We start from the raw sequence: 12,295 nt of genomic DNA, 5'->3' as shown, positions 1-12,295 counted from the left end.
AATGTTACCATCATTTACAAGATGCAGCTGCAGAGATTTACAGGGAAATTCTGTACTGTCCCTTGGGCAAGTACATAAGGATACCAAACAGGTGGGATTGCTATGGTTCTGTTATACTTTGGGAGGAAAAAGAAGCCACAAGAAAGTCACAGAGGAAAGCTACAACGATATATGCCACAGAGCACTGCTCTATGGTGGCACTAGAGTATGTCCCAGCAGCCATACAAGTCCACTAGCCAAATACCCCAAACAAAAGGTATGTTATATTGCAGGCTGCAGCCACACCTCCAACCTGTGGAATTGAGTACTGTACTGGTGCTCTTTACTTGGTTCCAAACTGCTTTATTAAGGCTCTGCAGGGATTGGTACATGGTAGACTACACACCAGTAAAAGGATTGCTCTGGGACAACTGGAAGACGTCACTTTTAATTTTGTTTAGAGACCCATCAATTCTTCAGCAAGAAAATGTAGGCAATAAACAGTGTCCAAAGAAGCCAACTGCTTTCTCTCAGCTCCCCCAATTCTGCTCATCCTTCTGCTTGACAGTGTAGTGAGGAGAGGAGCTGCAGGGAATGAAGAGAAATGCAGAACAGAACAGTCTGTGTACACATGGATGGGGAGGAGGAAGAATAAGAAGTAACACCTGGTGTAAATACAAGGCTGATCCCATGGATTGGACTCATTCCCAAAGACCAGTCATTTTCAGCAGCTTCCCAAAAATCTTCCACACCATGAAATAAACTGCAGAGGTGAAGCCAACTCTACTTAACACAAGGAACAACTGTGGATCAGTGTGTTTCTGGGTAACCAGTCAAGCTGGCTTTCAGGGAATCTGCACCTGGGGCACTGCAGCTAATAAAAGCAATGGGAAAATCTGGTGAACTGAGCAATTTGTGAATCCAGTTTAATTTCCAAATATAGAACCGGTTGTGTCTCTTGACTGACAAAGCAACCAGGTAGGACCAGTCAGAAGGGAAAAACTGTAAAGTTGGTTTGCCAGCACTATCCAGGGCAAACAGAAAATAAGAGCCCCAGAAATGTATTTTTATTTTATATCCATCCATCCATCCATCCACACACACACGCACACACCCCTGCACAACTTTCTGATATTATTCTTGGAAGAAAAAAAATCTCTGGATACTCAGAGAACATGCCTGCTCCATGGAAGGTTTCGTTTCCCAAATTCCTACTTACAGAGCACTGAAACTACTGCAACTACATTTTATCTTCACACAACACATGGGTCGGCAGTCCATAAGTGGCCACCACCCTGAGAGCTACAGAGCCCTAACCAGATTCAACACCTCTAAATTATCAAGGCTGCAACGCTTGACATTAAATATATTTAGCACAGCCAACAGCTTTCAGCTAATAAGCAATCAGCTGAGTCCCTCCAGTGAAATCTGCTATTAAGCTAGAGAAGCCATCTGCCCAGCAGGCTGGATTCAGAAGCCTTTGAATTATCCAAGTCACCATGCATTGACTGTTGTCTGCAGACGATACAGGAAATGTTACAGAAAAACTGCAGTTCTTGACATGACGGTTGATACCTTTGAGTATCTGGGCCTGAGTCTTTGTGGGTCTCAGTTCCATATCTATAAAACTGCATTAATAGTACTTTCCAATTTCCAAGGGATACCGTGAGAATAAAAACAAATATTAAATAATGCGGTGCTCAGATGTTAGCAGGGGCCACAAAATATCACAAGAGACCATCTGTCTACTGAATATATAAGGCAGCATATGCATTTTCCTATCTACCAGGTAAAGTACATTCAGTAGTTCTCAGAGGAATACAGTGGTCTTTATATTAATAAGAGAGTGTTATGGCTTGAGTTCAGAGATGGACATTCGGAGTGGCTAATTTTAATCCTGACTCTGATATCCTATATTCTTGGTCAAGTTTCCTAACCTTTGTGCCCAGGGTTTTTCATTTAATAAAAGGCAGTAATAATACACAATGTGCAAAGGCATGATGGAATTAAATACAGTTTGTAAAGCACACTGAAGAAGAAAATTCCTGCACTAAGTATTATGCTGGGCATAAGTACTCCAATGACAAATGCAAACTTCACTTATATCTTCATGTTGATAAATACCACCTTACTGGAAGCTTTACCATAAGAAAGGAGTGACTTAACTAGGAGGACAAAAGCAAGCTTATCTAAAACCATTTTCCAGTGGAAAGGCAATACATCTCTATATAGAAACCCAATTTCTCACTAGCAAGTGGGTGGAGTTTAATGTAAAAAATAATTCAGGTAAAGCTCTAAATTAAAAATAAGTCAGCCCCCAGTTTTAGTATTCTGAACCCATTTCTCACAAAGAGTTTATCAAGTTCCTAATCAGTACAGAGCAGGCAGTATCTTTTAATCCTCACTGTTCAATTTTGTGCTCCCTGCTGTATTCACTGCACACCATTCAATAAATACCTGTTTGTTCTACTCCTCCCATCTGACTGTGTCAACACTAGTTTCTTTTTTTTTTTTTAATTCCACTATTGTGTTATATGGATTAGAGTACTGGTTAGACCAGCTGCCAGGGTCAGTATTGTAGGCTTGTCTTCATTGCTTAGAAAAGGTGCATTTTTTGCCTCAAATTGACTAACACATCAACTATCCTAAGATAAAATACAGTGAAGACAAGCAGTAGGTAAATTCCTGAAGTTTAGCAGTTGGAAGTTCTGTGTTGTTTGCTTGTTCTTTACCCAGGGTGGTATCTTAGGGTAAGAAACAAAAATTAGTAGTTTAGAACAAATGCGTGGGAAGTGTCAACATTAGATTTTAATACAAACACACTTATCTTGAGCTGACTGGCAATCAATTAACCCATGGTAAAGTAGACATAACTCCAATCTGAATTGATCTGGATGATTAAGTCAACAACACGACTGAATCCTGTCTACAAATGTAACCACTGTTGCCGTTGCCATTGCATCTGCAGCAGTACAATAGTGAAGGTTTTCAAGAAAAATGCTCATACAGAAAAGGCTTTAGGCTCACATGTCTGCTTTGCTTCAGACTGGGCCTGACCACTGCTATGGCCTTTCCTCCTTCAGTAAGGCTATGAAGCCATTATTTTGCACTTTCCTAGAGGTTGATTTGCACACTCCCCTCCTTTTTTGGCCCAAACTTCCATCCATTCACCTTTCAGCTGTATGCAGCATTACCCTGTCAAATAGTTTTCAGAGATGATAAAAGGTGCAGTGTTGCATATCTTGAAGGCTCCTTTTAGAGGTGTCAGATTGTTTTAGTTTCCTTCTATAGGCCTAATTTCTATCTCATGGTTCAGCTTACTATCTGTTTCTCAGCATTCAATATTACTAATCCACATATGCACGGTACTTTCAGAGACAGAAGAAAAGGACTGGACTTTCCCTGTTGTATCCTGAGACCATACTATACTGCTTTTGCTTTGAGACAGGGAATATGATGTGGTTAAACTATTGCAACTGAGTCACAGTTTTTTATTCTAATCTCTACTGTCTTTGCTCACTTTTGACTGTCTTGATTTAACAAGAAATTTAGGCCAACATTTTCAAAATGTGGTTGCTTAAAGCTGCCTTAAGGGGGAACTTCTGGATGCTCCTCATTTTTGAGAACCAGGCCATACATGATTAAATATGATTTGGAGGCAAAACCTTAGACCTTGGCTACAATCTGATTTAAGTGCTTAAATAAAAATGGCTAGGATTTCAGGAGTACTGAACACCTACAAATTCCACATACTCAGTAAGAGCTCTGGGTACTCAGAACCCTATTAGGCCCTATTAACTATTAGGCCAGTCATTCATGCAGGTGTTCATGACTGAAAGCACTGATATATCAGCAAGTCTGAACCATTAAATCAGTAGGTAAAAAAAAAATGTACAGCTGCATGCACATCTCATGAATACACTTTAAATGCGACATTTACAAATTGAACAGGGTGCAATGAGGAGCCACAAAAATTATTTGAACACTGGATAAAATACAGTAAGAGTTTTAAGACTACAATCTGTTTATTTATCAAAAGGAAGGCTGAAGTTGGTAGTAGCATATAAAGCAACTTCTTTGAGAAGGGCACTAAAGGGTTCTTTGGTAGCAAAAAGCACATGAAGAACCAATGGAAGCTGAAGCAGGACAGATTCAAATCAGAAATGAGTAAAAAATTGTTATTAGTAAGAATGGTCCACATACTACTAAAAAAAATGTCAGACTGTCTACCTCTCTCCCCCAGTATCTTCAAATCAAGGCTGGAGGCCATTCTAGAAAATAAATTTATTCAAACACAAGCTATGCTTGTTATTAGGCTCAATATGGAATTAGCTGAACAAAAATGTAATGGCTCATGACATACACATGGTCAGATAAACTGATCTAATAGCCTGTTCTGGTTCTGATCTAATAGCCCTGTTCTGGTCTTAACGACTCATAATATATGAGAAGCATGAACTTGATACATTCACTTACAAGAATGTTGACTCTGAAACCTAGTGACATATTTAACTATCAGTGTTATTGTCAATTTTGCTGCAGAGCATTTAAGAGAACCACAAAAATTATCAAGTGAATGTGTTCAACCACATGCAGTGGATGCAGCAGTACAGCCTGAAGCAGGGTGCAGTAGACAGATGACTGCTGTCAAGTGCTGATATGACAAGGAATAAGGAGCAAAAATTTCTCTAAATGTCACACTAACTCCCAGAAAGATGGAAGAATGGAGGGAAGCATTTCCACATCTCCCACACCCTAGCAGGTGGGTTCCCAAAAAACAAATAAACTCCATTGTCTTTCTACATACCAAAGGCCTCAACTGTCTCTGCTCCATTTGCCAAAAGCGATAGCTTCAAATTAATGGCTCCGTAAGAGCAAAACTTGTTGTGCATTAAACACTGAAAATTTAGGACAGTGTAAAATGAATTAAATTCAACATAAAAAAGTAAATAGCCCAAATAAGTTTGAACTCATATTCATTTCAATGTTTAATTCATGCACTGAAAATGGTTCAGAATTTCCACTCTTCTGCTGAATTTAGCCATAAAAAGATGGGAGAAACTAGATCTGCTTTACCACAGAGTTCACAGGCCTCATGAGTCAGTGGTGAAACCAAATAAGCAGGAAAAAGGGGGAAGTTATATACCACCCACACAAGACCATTATGGAAAACATACCTCAGCATCATTTGTAAATCCATGACTGGGGCTCAATTTGCATATCCATGCAAACAATTCTGAAAATTTTACTAAATGCATGTTTCTGCATCTTCATTATATCCTTCCCGTCGATCTCAGGAGAGGGGCCGTGAACTGAATGGTTACTGGAAAGTAAATTGTTCCATGGCCCCTATATAACTTTACACCCTGGTGTACTACAAGTGGCAGGCTTGTGTTGTCAATGTGTGGGCAGGACATATTTCTCAAGGTAAATGAAAATAATGTGAATATACAGTGTGACCAGTCTTAGAAGAGAGAGGAATTTTATTAGGACCATTAAACCTCCCAAACCTGTCAACACAACACCTCAGACAAATAAGAAGTTGCTTTTAATATATTAAAAGCAATGTATTTCTAATGAAATATTTATAGAAAATATTTACCAAGACTCTGAAATTAAAAAGTTAAGAACTACTACAGGCAGACAAGGTTCCTTGGGTGAATTTGATATCTTTTATTAGACCAATCCAAATAGTTGGAAAATAATTATTAAGCAAGCTTTCAGGTTCAAAAACCCTTTGTCAGGCTAAGGAAGTTTCAGCAGTTGGTGTGTGCTCTTCCTGGATGGAATGGAAAGTAAAGAAGCCAGCGGCTGGGCTGGTATACATACAAGACAGGTAGTCAGTGAAAATGTAGATTGAGAAGTCAATGGGTGAGAGACAGGCGGGGGCACAGAGGAGAGAGAGAGAGAGAGAGCGAGAAGGGGGATGAAAGTGGAGAGATACCTGGGGAGTCAGATGTCAGGCAGGTTATAACGTGTCATAAATCCAATGTCTATATTTAGTCCATGATTTTGAGTATCCAGGAGGTTGATGAAGTGGAGTTCATAGGCTCGTCTCTGGGAAGTGTTTTGTAGTAATAGTGGGGGTGGTCGAGATGTGTCGGCAGATTTTGCATTTCTTGTCATGGCATGGCCTGGATCCTTTTGGTGTGTTCTGGGCTTAGGATCCAGACTGTGCCATGACAAGAAATGCAAAACCTGCCAACACATCTTCACCACCCCTACTATTACTACACCCTACAACGGAGCATTCCTGGATCTTACAGCTGCACCTCCAGAAATGTAATATATCTCATCCAATGCACCAAATACTCTGATGGAAAATACGTAGGAGAGACCAAACAACAACTGCGCACCAGAATGAACGCACACCGGAAATCTATCAAAGACAGAAATACCCAATTACCTGTGGGGGCACATTTCTCACAAGAAAACCACTCTCTCTCCAATCTCTCAGTCCTGATCCTCAAAGGAAACTTACACAACACTTCCCAGAGATGAGCCTATGAACTCCACTTCATCAACCTCCTGGATACTCAAAATCATGGACTGAATATAGACATCGGATTTATGACACATTATAACCTGCCTGACATCTGACTCCCCAGGTATCTCTCCACTTTCATCCCCCTGCTCTCTCTCCCCCCCCCTCCCCCCCCAGCCTGTCTCTCACCCATTGACTCCTCAATCTACATTTTCACTGACTACCTGTCTTGTATGCATACCAGCCCAGCCGCTGGCTTCTTTACTTTTCATTCCATCCAGGAAGAGCACACACCAACTGCTGAAAGTTCCTTAGCCTGATGAAGGGTTTTTGAACCCGAAAGCTTGCTTAATAATTATTTTCCAACTATTTGGGTTGGTCTAATAAAAGATATCAGATTCACCCAAGGAACCTTGTCTGACTATGCCCTTAGACCAACACAGCTACAACCTACACCCCAAGAACTACTACAGGCAGTTTACAGCCTGCTCCATCTACAGTCTGTCTACAGCTTCTAACGTCTTGGCACCAATCATTTTATTAGCTCCATTTGGGCAGACCCCTTTGCTGAGGATGCTAAGTGGGTTTTCTGAGTAGCAGAGTTCCCTGCAGGACAGAGGCATTTGTACCTAACACATTCCCCACAGGTCCTCTGGGCAAAACTACAGCTCTGTGATGCTGGTCTTTGTGGGTAAAATGATGTGCTACGTGGCTAAGAACTTGACACAGTGAGACAGTCAAGTTCACATGCAAAAAACATCAGTGCCTTATATCAGGGGTGCTCAACTTGCAGCCCACAGGCCAAATGCAGCCCATGGAGCTATCGCATCTGGCCTGCAAGGCTCCCCATGGGTCAGGAAATGTGGTAGCAGGGGAGTAGCAGTTATTAATACGGCAAAGCTCCCCCTTGCCAAATTCCCAAACCCCAAGCCTCATGTACCTGGTTGGAGCCAAGCTGTTCCCTCTTCCCTTAGTGGGACTGGGCTGGGACAAAGCCACAGCCCCCTCCCCCCACCCAAGTCTGGGCCACACACCCTTTTCATCTGCAGGGCAATGTTGAGGCCAGATCACACCATGTTCCCTCTCCACGGTGGGTCTAAGCCATACCCCTTTCCTCCCCTACCACCCATGGGGCCAGGCTAGAATCAAGGCATGCCCCCTTATCCCCCCCCTACCAGCTGGGTTACAACCCCCCACCCCGCAGCAGGCCTGTGTGAAGCTCCCTTCTCTGTTGTAGGGCTGGGCTAAGGCCAGACTGCCCCCCACCCCACTCCTTGTGGCCAGACACTACCCCTGTACTAGTCCCAGGCACTAGATCAGAACCAGCACCCCATTCTGTAATCCCAGCTTTGCCTGCCCCTCCTGCCCTGAATACCACTGCCCCAGACCCCATCCAACACTGGGAGTTTTGGCGAGTTACAGGGGGGGAGGAACCCAGATGCTGACCCAGTCCATGCCAGTTTACCAAAATAGTGTATGTGGCCCTCAAACCCAAATATTTGCCTACCCCTGCACAAGATACTGACAGAAAAACGTACCACCTCATAATGCCACAGCAACACTACTCATATTCTGTTAACTACTCTGGAAAAGAAGGAAAAGAAGTCTCAGGATAAAAAGAAGCACTTGCAGCATATATTTTTAAAATGCCCTGGCAAATTAAATTGCCTGATTAGAGTTAGTGCCCATGGAAAACACTAAGGTGATATGGGCTAATGTCTAACAATGAAAAAGCTCTGTGAAATGGCTGAAAATTTTGCAGAGGTGTAAATACAGGCAGCCAGATCAAATTACAAGTAAACTTTCCAATGGAATATCCCTCAATTCTGGATTATGATGGATTATACCACCTAACCCCCTTTGAACCAAGTTCTCTGCAGATAAATTGAGAATTAAAATGCCCTAGAGTAAAGCTGCTCAGTTCTTGTAACAAACTGCACCATGGCCAACTTTCATGCATTTCCCTGAAGTTCAGAATAATAAGTGCACACTAGCTTCAAACAGCGATATAAATCAAACAAGATTTCAGCCTAAAATGACAGACTGAATTAAAAGAAAAAGACACAACCCAGCCTCATGCTTGTGTTTGGTGAAATTGTTTTGCTCTTTCAGCACATTTTCCTATTTAAAAACCTACATGCTTGATTCTCCTCACTGCCCTGTACTTGCTACAGTCATTCACACCTGTGCAAAAAAAGAGCAAAAAGTGGCAAAGATTAATGACATTTTAAGCTCACATTACACAAGGTGCAAGACAGTGAAGAATCATGTCCAGAAATCTCTTTTTAATTGGCTACACTAGTAATACAGTTAGTTCTTCATTATCATATCATAAAAGAGGTCATATGCAATACAAGAAACTTTCAAAATAAAAGATATACAGACATATTGGTCTCACCCAGTGATGTTTTTGGAGCATAATTTAACACTATCTTTTGGATCTTCTCCAAAGTTGACACCTGGTGTTTTATTTTATGATTATTCTCTGTATTTATTGTAATACTCAAAGTCACCAAGTACAATTAGGATGCCACAGCATGCTAGGTGCTCTATAAATATATAGCAAGAAATGGTACCTTGAAAAGTATATTTATATAGAATAAATATTCCCAGTTAACTCTAGCATTTATGTGGGACAAAGAAATGCTTTAGAAACGTTGCTCAATTTTCAGTGAAAAATGCAGCTCAAATGGATGTGAGCTGCGGAATAGCAAAGAGATGGAACCATGGGCAGTAGGGTGAGAGCTCATGCAAGTTCATTACTGACCGTAGTAATTACAACTCAATAGCATTAGATGGTTAAGCAAGGTTGGCTTTAGGCCTAGTCTACGCTGTAATGCTTTGGCAGAGGAACTCTACTTTGTTGGAAAACTTTGAGTGTAATCACCCTCAAAACTTCTCTGCATTGATAAAACCTGCCTTTCTGCCAGAAGAGTTAAAAACCACTTCGGTGCAACAGAGTAAGGTTTCTGTTGACATTCTGCAACAGGCAGAAAAAACGAATAAATACCTCAAGCTTTCTGCTGGCTACTACTGCCTAGGTCTGTTTGTTCCCATTCCTCCTACAGTTACAAGTACTTGAAAACCGACAGATTTTTAGGAAAACCCTGATTCACCAACAGATTTTCAGCGAACCCTGATTCACCTTATGGTACCAGAAGAGCTGAGCACCTGCATTTCTCTATCTCTTTACTAGCAGTTGCAGGTTTTCAGCACTACTAAGTATTTAGTATAATGTGCTGACAGTAGGTAGGGCATGGTGGCACCATTAAAGACTAACTGGTTCATAAAGACCAGAGCTTTTGCAGGCAACAACCTATTCTGTCAAAGAAGCATCTGATGAACCACCTGGTGAAGTAGGCTGTTGTTGCCTACAAAAGCTTGTGCCTCTCTGAACCAGTTTGTCTACCTTCTGCCTGACTTCAGTCTAATCCAGCTAACCACCTCAGTACAATGGGCTGAAACGCATGCAGTAAGCTTCAGAATAAGATCAGGCATATTAAGCAGATAAGCAAATATGTAATAAATAATACAGTGATAATGATATTTTATCTTTCTGTAATGTAAGTTATGGAGACTGGACATACAACTTGCTGGGATCATTTGATCTCAGCACCATTCCTGCCCAGAGCAGAGGGGGATGGACTTGATGATCTTTTGAGGTCCCTTCCAGCCCTTAATTTCTGATTCTGTGAAGAGCTTTACCACACCATGATGTAATAATCATTCATTCTATTTCACAGGCGAGTTAAAAAAGCATACCCTGTTGTCACTTCCTCATATAATCAGTGGCAGAAATCAGTCAGGGCTGTAATTCAGAATTTGACACCAACTTTTCCTCTGACTACTTGCATGAATGACTCACTCCAAAGGAAAAAATGTGCAGAGCGTTGAAGACTGAACTGCATACAATGTGTGCTTTGCTCTTCTTTGAAATTATACAAAGCTTAGATGTTCTTAACAGGTCCACGTAAGCAACATTTTTCAAATTCTAAATTAAGTCCTATATACAGTGTATTTTTACACCATAAAGATTTTATCTACATTTATCAGAAATGGCCCAAGAGCTTGGACACAATCCAACACAGGAGACACTCGGGCAAACATTGTCTATCACCTGTAAAAGCTTATGCCTCCCTGAACCAGTTAGCCTTTAAGGTGCCACTCTGCACCCTCCCCTGCCTTCTGTCCGAGTTTCAGAGTCCAGGTATAGATATGTGCATTGTATCCAACCATTCTCTCACTAGCCAGATTACAGCAGGGATAACTGAATTTTGGTGAGGACAACAGATGTTCTCAAGGCAGTTGTCTAAGACAGAAGAGAAGAGATGCTAGGCAAGGATTTAAAAAGTATGAGATAAGAACATGCTAGCAGTAAATTTCAAAAGTCCAGTGAGAGTAATGCACACAGACTTTAACTCAGGCTAAACTGATCTGAGTTAAATCCCAGGAAGATGAAAAATTTTAACCCAACCAATTTACTATTTGAAAAATGCACACTGTATTGTCTAAACTGGACTTTCATATGTCAGCTAACATATTCTAACCCACTTAAAATATGTGTCGAGGCAAGGCCTAAGGGCAGAGACAAGGAAATGCTGTTTTAGCTGTGGAGTCCTAACTAGGTGTAATGTGAGAGGTCAAGCTCATATAGCTGAGGATTTTCTTGCAGAACGGGTGGGGGGGGGGGAAGGAAAGACAAGAGATGGCTCAACCTAGTTATGTGTTTGATCTTATTGTAAAATCCAGAGATAAGAGATCTTCCCCTTGTGAAGATTCTCAATCTTACATTTATGGAGGAATCCAAGCAGTGTTACCTATACTAATTCTTTGTCTAATATTTACTTAACAGAGAGTAAGTATCTGTGTAAACTCATAGAAACCAAAATTTGCAATCATGGGCACCTTCAGTTAAGCTTCTGAATACCAGCCTGGTTTCCAGTGGAGCTGAGCATCTTTATTTGCCACCGACGTTAAGCTCAGCACCTATGAAAAATTTGTGTCTTTTTTTAGCGAGGCCTTGGCCTAGTGATTCATTCAAGGTAAGCAGACCCGTACATGAAGTCATTTGCAGAAGCTGAGCCCACATGTGGATTTAGAAGCATACTTTTTAAGGGGCTTTTAAGGGACACCTTTTAAGTGAAGGCAAAAGCTATTAACTTCAACCAGACTGTACTGGTGTAGAGGTTCATTTTAGAAATTTTTAATGCAGGATCATGATCAGACTGTGCAAGCAGTGAACCTAGATAGTGTGAACACATAACTATGAAGTTTCAAAAACAATGATTTGGAGATTTATGTTAAGACGCTTATATAGATGTTTCTGCTAATTTCAAAATACAATACCATATATGAGAGCAATTTTAAAACTGCATGCAAAGTTTATGCTTTGCTACAAGGGCCAGATTCTCAGCTAAAAAAAAAAAATCAATGGAATAATGTTGATCTACACCAAAAATTCTAGGCATACATTGAAAATGTGGCTCTGAGTCTCCTAAGAGATGAGCAGATCTAGAAGTGTTGGGATCATTTACTACAACTGAGATTATTTTACAGAATCAATTCAATTCCCCTTTTCTATTGGGGAGCTCAGAATACTTCAAAACTATACATGGCACAGAGAAGCAGATATCACACACAACCATAAAATTAGCTTTTTCTATTGAGCAATTCCTTCTCTCCTAACCTCAGTACCTCAGAAACATATCAACACAATATGAACAGCTGAAATTGTTATTGTAAATTATTACTATTGATATTATTATGTATATTTTTCAATACCTATGGGCGATACTCAGATTGACATTTATACAACTCTTTAAAATAACTGCA

At 40.7% G+C, this 12,295-nt stretch overlaps 1 protein-coding gene across 5 annotated transcripts in view; it reads right to left on the bottom strand.

The window, feature by feature from the left end:
• RABGAP1L (RAB GTPase activating protein 1 like) overlaps nucleotides 1–12,295 on the bottom strand; it is a 512,101-nt gene that overhangs the window by 34,514 nt on the left and 465,292 nt on the right. The window lies entirely within an intron of this gene.

Source organism: Alligator mississippiensis, chromosome 5, assembly GCF_030867095.1.
Source record: "Alligator mississippiensis isolate rAllMis1 chromosome 5, rAllMis1, whole genome shotgun sequence".
In the NCBI taxonomy this organism is placed as follows: Eukaryota; Metazoa; Chordata; order Crocodylia; family Alligatoridae; genus Alligator; species Alligator mississippiensis.
The sequence above is the reverse complement of the archived record's forward strand: the minus strand, read 5'-3'. Positions and strand labels throughout refer to the sequence as shown.